Source organism: Pipistrellus kuhlii, unplaced genomic scaffold (genome assembly GCF_014108245.1).
Source record: "Pipistrellus kuhlii isolate mPipKuh1 unplaced genomic scaffold, mPipKuh1.p scaffold_m20_p_6, whole genome shotgun sequence".
Taxonomy (NCBI): Eukaryota; Metazoa; Chordata; class Mammalia; order Chiroptera; family Vespertilionidae; genus Pipistrellus; species Pipistrellus kuhlii.
In genome coordinates, this window is record NW_023425562.1 from 50,916,452 (window position 1) to 50,923,182 (window position 6,731).

At 47.8% G+C, this 6,731-nt stretch overlaps 1 protein-coding gene across 4 annotated transcripts in view; it reads left to right on the top strand.

Annotated features, from left to right (window-relative positions):
- The window catches only part of SOGA1 (suppressor of glucose, autophagy associated 1), a 77,884-nt gene that overhangs the window by 61,829 nt on the left and 9,324 nt on the right, over nt 1–6,731 (top strand). The window lies entirely within an intron of this gene.

Here is a 6,731-nt window from a genome sequence, read left to right on the forward strand (position 1 = left end):
TAAGACAACATAAGTAAAAAAGCAAGAAGAATTATCATTCCCCAAATCTGTCTGATGTAATTCTCATAACCATGCAATTAAAATTTACTCTTGAGTTTTCTGGCATCCATTCTACAAAGAGAAACAGGTTCCATCAGTCTGATTGTCCAGTCATGGGAGGCAAGCATATTGGACCCAGGAGACAACTCTCATGCATGTGTCCTTCAGAGACCACTAAACAAACTGATACTTCAACAGATGAACCTAAGGTGTAAGGATGTTTTCCAGGTGACTTTAAAAAAAAAAAAACACCAACTGCCACCAACTTGAATGACCTCCTTGGACTCAGATCATGTAGCTACTCTATGCCTCAGTTTCCCCAGTTATGACATGGGGATAATGTCCTTCTACCTCACGTGTCTTGTGGTGAGGACCAAATACTGTCTTGTGCCTGCAAGTCTACTTGGAAAAGTGTAAGATTCTATTCACATGTGAAGTGGTCCAATCATTGTCCCCAGGCCAGCCCCTCAGTGGCCTGACCCTGGGGGTGACATTCCCCTCACTAGTCTCAGTGAGTAGAAAGGGGGCCAAAAGATCATCTGAACCATCCCCGTTCACTTTTTTTAAATTGTGGCAAAATATACATAACATAAAACTTGGTAGCCATTTTAAGTACATTCACAGTCTTGTGCAGTCATGACCAATGTCCTTTTCCAGAACTTTTTCATCATCCCAAACTGAAGCCATCCACTAAACACTCCCCATTCTCCCTCCCCCCAGCCCCTAGTAAACTCTAGTCTACTCTATTTATGAATTTGCCTATTCTGGGTACCTCGTGTAAGTGGAATTGTTCACGCTTTGCCATTTTTGTGTCTAATCTCACCTTTTTAAATGAGGGATCAGGCCCAGAGAAGAGAACGGCTCACCCAAGTGGACACAGCAAACTAGAGGCAGAGCCAGGACCAGAACCCAGCTTTTGGCATCTGTGATCTTGGTTGTGCCTCTCCCTCTGTCTGCTCACTTTCCACCTCTCATGCATCCTCTCTCTTATCAACGTCCCCCAAAGTTTCCCCTCTCCCTGCCTCCTCTTCTCTGCTGTTTCCTGTCCGCAGACCCAGTGCCCTGGCCAATGGACAGGTTTTCCTCCTCTGGACCCTGAGCGAGCTTGTAGCATCCATCCCTCAGCCCTCCCAGAACAGTCTTCCCAGTCCTGCTCCCCTCTCATGGATTTCCCTGTAACCTCAGCACCTCACACCCTCCCTCCCCCTGACCCCAGGCTCACATTCCTGTCTTATCAGGGAAGTGCCTTAGGCTGTGGTCTTCCAACTCATGTTTGCTTTCAGATCTGGGGGTGTTTTCTGGGTTCTGTTTTATTTTGTGTTTTCTCACACCAAAGGGGGCTCCTTTCCCCAATGCCTTAGGTGGCATCAGCCTTACCAGCCCATCTCACTGGGCCCGGCCCCAGCCAACCCCCAGTCCAGAAACATCTAGACCCATCTTTGAGTCACATTATCTTCTCTATCCACAGCCTTCCAGAAGGACCCCAGCATTTCCCACTGGGAGAGTGTGTGTGTGTGTGTGTGTGTGTGTGTGTGTGTGTTTGGGGGAGGGGTGTTGGATCCCCATTTTAGGCCTCTTCCCTGCCCAGACTGCATGGCCTTCCTTGGTTGAGGAGATGCAGCCTGGCTTGGCTTCTCTCCCTGGTCATCTGTCCATGTCTGTCCATTTGGCACCCCACCACTCTCTGCTCTCCCTTGGGCTTCACCAGCTCCAGAACAGCTAACCTATCCTGGCTGAACCTGTAGCTGACCCTGGCTCTGCCCCTATCCTCTCCCCAAATGCTTGCAGTTTGCAAAGCCCACAGACCCAAGAACTGAAGGAGACGTGATGCTGGGCTTGAGACCTGTCTGTGCCCAGGGCTCCTCCCCACTCCTCCCTCATACTCTCTGGACCAGCCCTTATTTATCCCATTGACCCTGCTCCTGTCTCTTCCTGCCCTTCACCAGCCCTCTGGATCCCAGACCCCAAGTAAAGGAGCTTTGGTTTCCTCTAAGCATCCTTGAAGGGCCAAGGTAATCAGGCCTGGCTGCCTTGTCACACTCCATTCTGACATGTCTCAAACTGCTTCCATGAGGAGAAACCTCAGTCAGGAGTCTGAGACTTGCCTCAGGTCTGGGCAGACCTCTTAACTTCCCTGAGTTTAGCTGGTTGTATAATGTTGAAAACTAGGATGATCCCTGGGGCCTTAGGGCACCCCTCATGTTTTGGGGTCCTGCATCCCCACCCTCTCTTCACTGGACCCTGGTATCCTGGCTCCTCTCTCAGCTTAACCCCTGATCTCTGTGCCTTAGTTTACTTCTCTGCACAGGGGATTCACTACAAGACGATTCCTAGCAGCTTGCGAGGCATTTGGTGCCTCTGAGGTTGGGCCTTGCCAGGTTGCTGTGGACGGGGTACCCAGGGGTTCTCAAAGCAGCAAGAACATCACCTGGAAACTTGATAGAAATGCAAAGTATTGGACCACCCAAGACCTACCTAATTTGAACTTCTGGGCTGGGGCCCAGCAAGCAAGGCCCTCCGGATAATTCTGATAAAACAGGAGTTTGCCAACTGCTGACCTATACTAGCAATTAGTGCAGCCTGGTGAGGGACTGAGGCTGGCCCAGACCAGAAACAGGTGGGAAACACCAACTCGAGGTTCCTGAGAGACTGGGAACTCTCCCCACCTGCCCCCCAACCCCACCCCAACAAAACCCATGTCCTCCCTGGAAGCTGGAGGGCAGGGAGAAGGCACACGTTTTTCCTTTTCCTGCCCCTGGCTTGGTTCCAGCTTTGCTCACCTCTCCCACTTGCCTGGGTTTTATAAAAGGTTATGTAGGTTGTACAAACCAGGCGGGGGTGGGCAGTCTTTGGGGCAGGAGGAGAAAAGACCCTGACCATTTATCCCTTGGGAACCTCATCAGAGGCTCACGGCCCCTCTTCAAATGGAAAGAAAGACTAACTCAAGAAAAGAATCCTAAATCCCCAGCTCCTCCTCCCACCTCCAAGGAGATCTTGCAGATTGTGCCAAAAAACAGCTCCAACCCCCAGTGACTGGGGAAGAGACCCAGAAGCTGTCCTTCCTTCCCATCCTGCCCCTCCCAACTCCTGCCAGTACTGCCCAGCCTGGTTTTCTGGTGAGGGTCCTGCAGTCGAGGGTCCAGGGAAAGAAACCTTGGCCAAACTGTCTGCCTCTCCTGTCCACTGTTCTCTTCTGCTCACTCCTGTCTTTTAAGGCTCCTTTCCAGGATGGATTGGGTGCTAGGATGACTGTGGTCTCCAACCCACCAGCTCTCCCTGCCCCTGTGTCTTATTTCAGACAGAATAACTGTACAGTGTAAACTTACAGAGGGTTTTTAATGGTTGTAGATTGGAAATAAAGTATGTCATATGAACAGCTTCCATGGATTTTCCTCTGATTTTTCTTGGGGGATGGGTGGAGCCCCCAGCACATTTGAAACCTGACTGTAGCTTGCCCCTAGTTGTCTGGAAAGTAAGGATCCCTGGGAATGCCACAGCCAGCGGGCTGGTTTGGGGCCACTTGGGAGGGGCCACCAGGTGTTCCCGGCTGCTGACTGCAGACATCTCAGAGTCTCCCATGAAATGGGATGTGACCACTGAACGAACATGCAGAGTGCTCAAAAGTGGAATTGAACTTTTCTACAAAAGACTTAAAAATTATCATGGGGAAAAAAAGGACACTTTAGAAATGTGTTAATTATCTAGTACAGTATAATTAATTATTCCAAAGCATTCATTATGTCACAGATGCTGTGGGTTAGGAATTCAGGAGCTGAGTAATTGTGACTCAGGGTCTCATGTCAATCAGGCTGCTGTCATGTGAGGCTTGACGAGGACAGGAAGATCCATTTGTAAGGTGGCTCATATGCCTGGCAAGTCAGTGTTTGCTGTTGGCAGGAGGTCTCAGTTCCTTCTCATGTGGACTTCTCCACGAGGCTGCTTGAGTATCCTCACAACATGGTGGCTAGCTTCCCTGAGTGAGTGATCTTTGAGAGAGCAGGGTAGCAATCACAATGTCTTTTATGACTAAACCTTGAAAATCACGTTATCATTTCTGCAATGTCCTGTTGGTTAAACAGATTAACCCTATGCAGTGCGGGAGAGGACTACACTAGGCATGAACACAAGGAAGCAGAGGCCAGTGAGAGCCATCTTGGAAGCTGACTGCAAAAATTGTTTTGAGGATCTAACAACAAACAGCCTGTGCTAGGCAGTGAGAATGCAAGAGATGGGCCTAGAAGACAGGAAAGCAGATGTCAATCACAGGGCACTCAGGAAGCCTGGAGGAATCAGGAAAGGCTTATCAGAGGACAGGACATTTGAAGGTTGAGATGGTGGTGTGTTGTAGGCAAGAGATGAGGAGAGATGGTTCCCGGGAGAGGGAACAGCATATGTGAAAGCCTAGTAGAAAGAACAGAGCAGAACTGGGGAACTGTAAGAAGTTTTATGTCACTGGAAAGGGTAACAATAAAAGAATCTTTGGTCACACAGTGCCTTATGAGGGGACAAATGTCCACATTTGTAGACATTAGGGAGCTGTAGAAGAATTGAGAGCAGGGAAAGGAGACAGAGAAAGTATTGGATCTGGATTCCAGTAAGCTATATTCTCACTGTACTCCAGGATGACCAGCTCTGGATCAGAACAGTGTTCTGGCCCTACCTTGTTTGGCTCAGTGGATAGAGTGTCAGTCGCAGACTGAAGGGTCCAGGGTTCGATTTGGGTCAAGGACACGTACCCAGATTGCTAGTTCAGTCCCCAGTAGGGGACCTACAGGAGGCAGCCAATTAATGCTTCTCTCTCATCCTTGATGCTTCTACCCCTCTCTCTTCCTCTCTGAAATCAATAAAAATGTACTTAAAAGAAAAAGAACACTGTGTTCTGTTCTTGGGATGTTGGCAAATGAGGAGTTGGAAGAGTAGATGGACACAGAAGGAACTGGGTACCATTGACTCTCAGCAAGTGTTATTCAGGGAACCAAGAGCATATCCCTGCTTTCATTTTATTTTTTTAAAAATATTTTTATTGATTTCAGAGAGGAAAGGAGAGGCAGAGAGAGATAGAAACATCAATGATGAGAGAAAATCATTGATCAAGTGCCTCGCGCACACTCTACACTCGGAACAGAGCCCACAACCCAGGCATGTGCCCCAACTGGGAGTCAAATCATGACCTCCTGTGTCACAAATCATTGCTCAACCACTGAGCCACACTGGCCAGGACAAATCTTTGCTTTCAGATGGCTGTTGGAGCCAGCAGGCTAAAAACACATGGTAGGAATTTCAAGAAGGCAGGATTCTGCCTCTCATCAGAAAAAACATTCCAGCCAAAACGGGTTTAGTTCAGTGGATAGAGCGCTGGCCTGCAGACTGAAGGGTCCCAGGTTCGATTCCGGTCAAGGGCATGTACTTGGCTGCGGGCACATCCCTGGTAGGGGGTGTGCAGGAGGCAGCTGGTCGATGTTTCTCTCTCATCGACATTTCTAGCTCTCAATCTCTCTTCCTTCCTCTCTGTAAAAAATCAATAAAATACATTAAAAAAAGAAAAAAAGAAAAAACATTCCAAGTACAACAGCTGCTATGGAAGGATGACCAGTCATGCTCCTGTTGCCACTCCCTGACCTCTCGTTCAGACTTTGTGGACTGCTCATAATACAACAATTAGAGATTGCAGATCTGTAAGGACCATACATGCAGGAAGACATTTTTCATGGCATCATACCTGGTACTGAGGAAGCAGCCTGCTTTTTGGGGCCAACAAGAATAATGAAAAAGGCACAGGCTGGGCTCTTGGGAGTACAGAAGGGACATCTGGTTCTCAGCTTAGGACCTTAGAGAAGACTCTAACAGATGAATCCTCAGCTTAGAGTTAAAATTAGAGAAAATTTCCAGAAAAAAGTAGGGAAAGTCTTCCCAGGTAGAAGGAATGGCAATCAAAGGAGCAGAGGCAAGAAGCTATGGGAGCCCTGGCGGGGTTACTCGGTTGGTTAGAACAAGCAACTGAGTTATGGGGTCTGGACAACCCCAAAGTTATGGGTTCAATCAAGAATAGACCACCGAAACTGGTTTGGCTCAGTGGATAGAGCGTCGGCCTGCAGACTGAAACGTCCCAGGTTTGATTCCGGTCAAGAGTATGTACCTTGGTTGGGGGCACATCCGCAGTTGGGGGTGTGCAAGAGGCAGCTGATCGATGTTTCTAACTATCCCTCTCTTCTTCTCTGTAAAAAATCAATAAAATATAAAATAAAAAAGAATCAACCAATGAATGTATAAAAAGTGGAACAACAAATCAATGTTCCTCTCCTTCCTCTTCCTCTCTCTCAAATCAACAAATAAGAAAAAAAAATTTTTTTTTAGGCTATCGGAGTGGGCAGAGGAGCATCAGGCAATTGAGGAAAGAGTATCCTGCAATGAGACTGCAAAACAGCGTTCTTGAACTTTGCCATATATTGAAAGGGCCGCAGAGGAGAAAAGGTGCTAACGCAGGAGTAGAAGAAAAGAATGAAGCAAACAGTTCATAGCTCCAGTCTTCCCTGGGAGACAGTCCACATTTTAATGGGCAAAGGACCTGAATAAACACTTTTCCAAAGAGCACATACAGATGGCCAAGAGACAAGAAAAAAAAAAAATGCTCAACATCACTAATCAGAAATTTTTTCCAAATATCGGGACTTTTTTAAAACGCTGCGGGACGC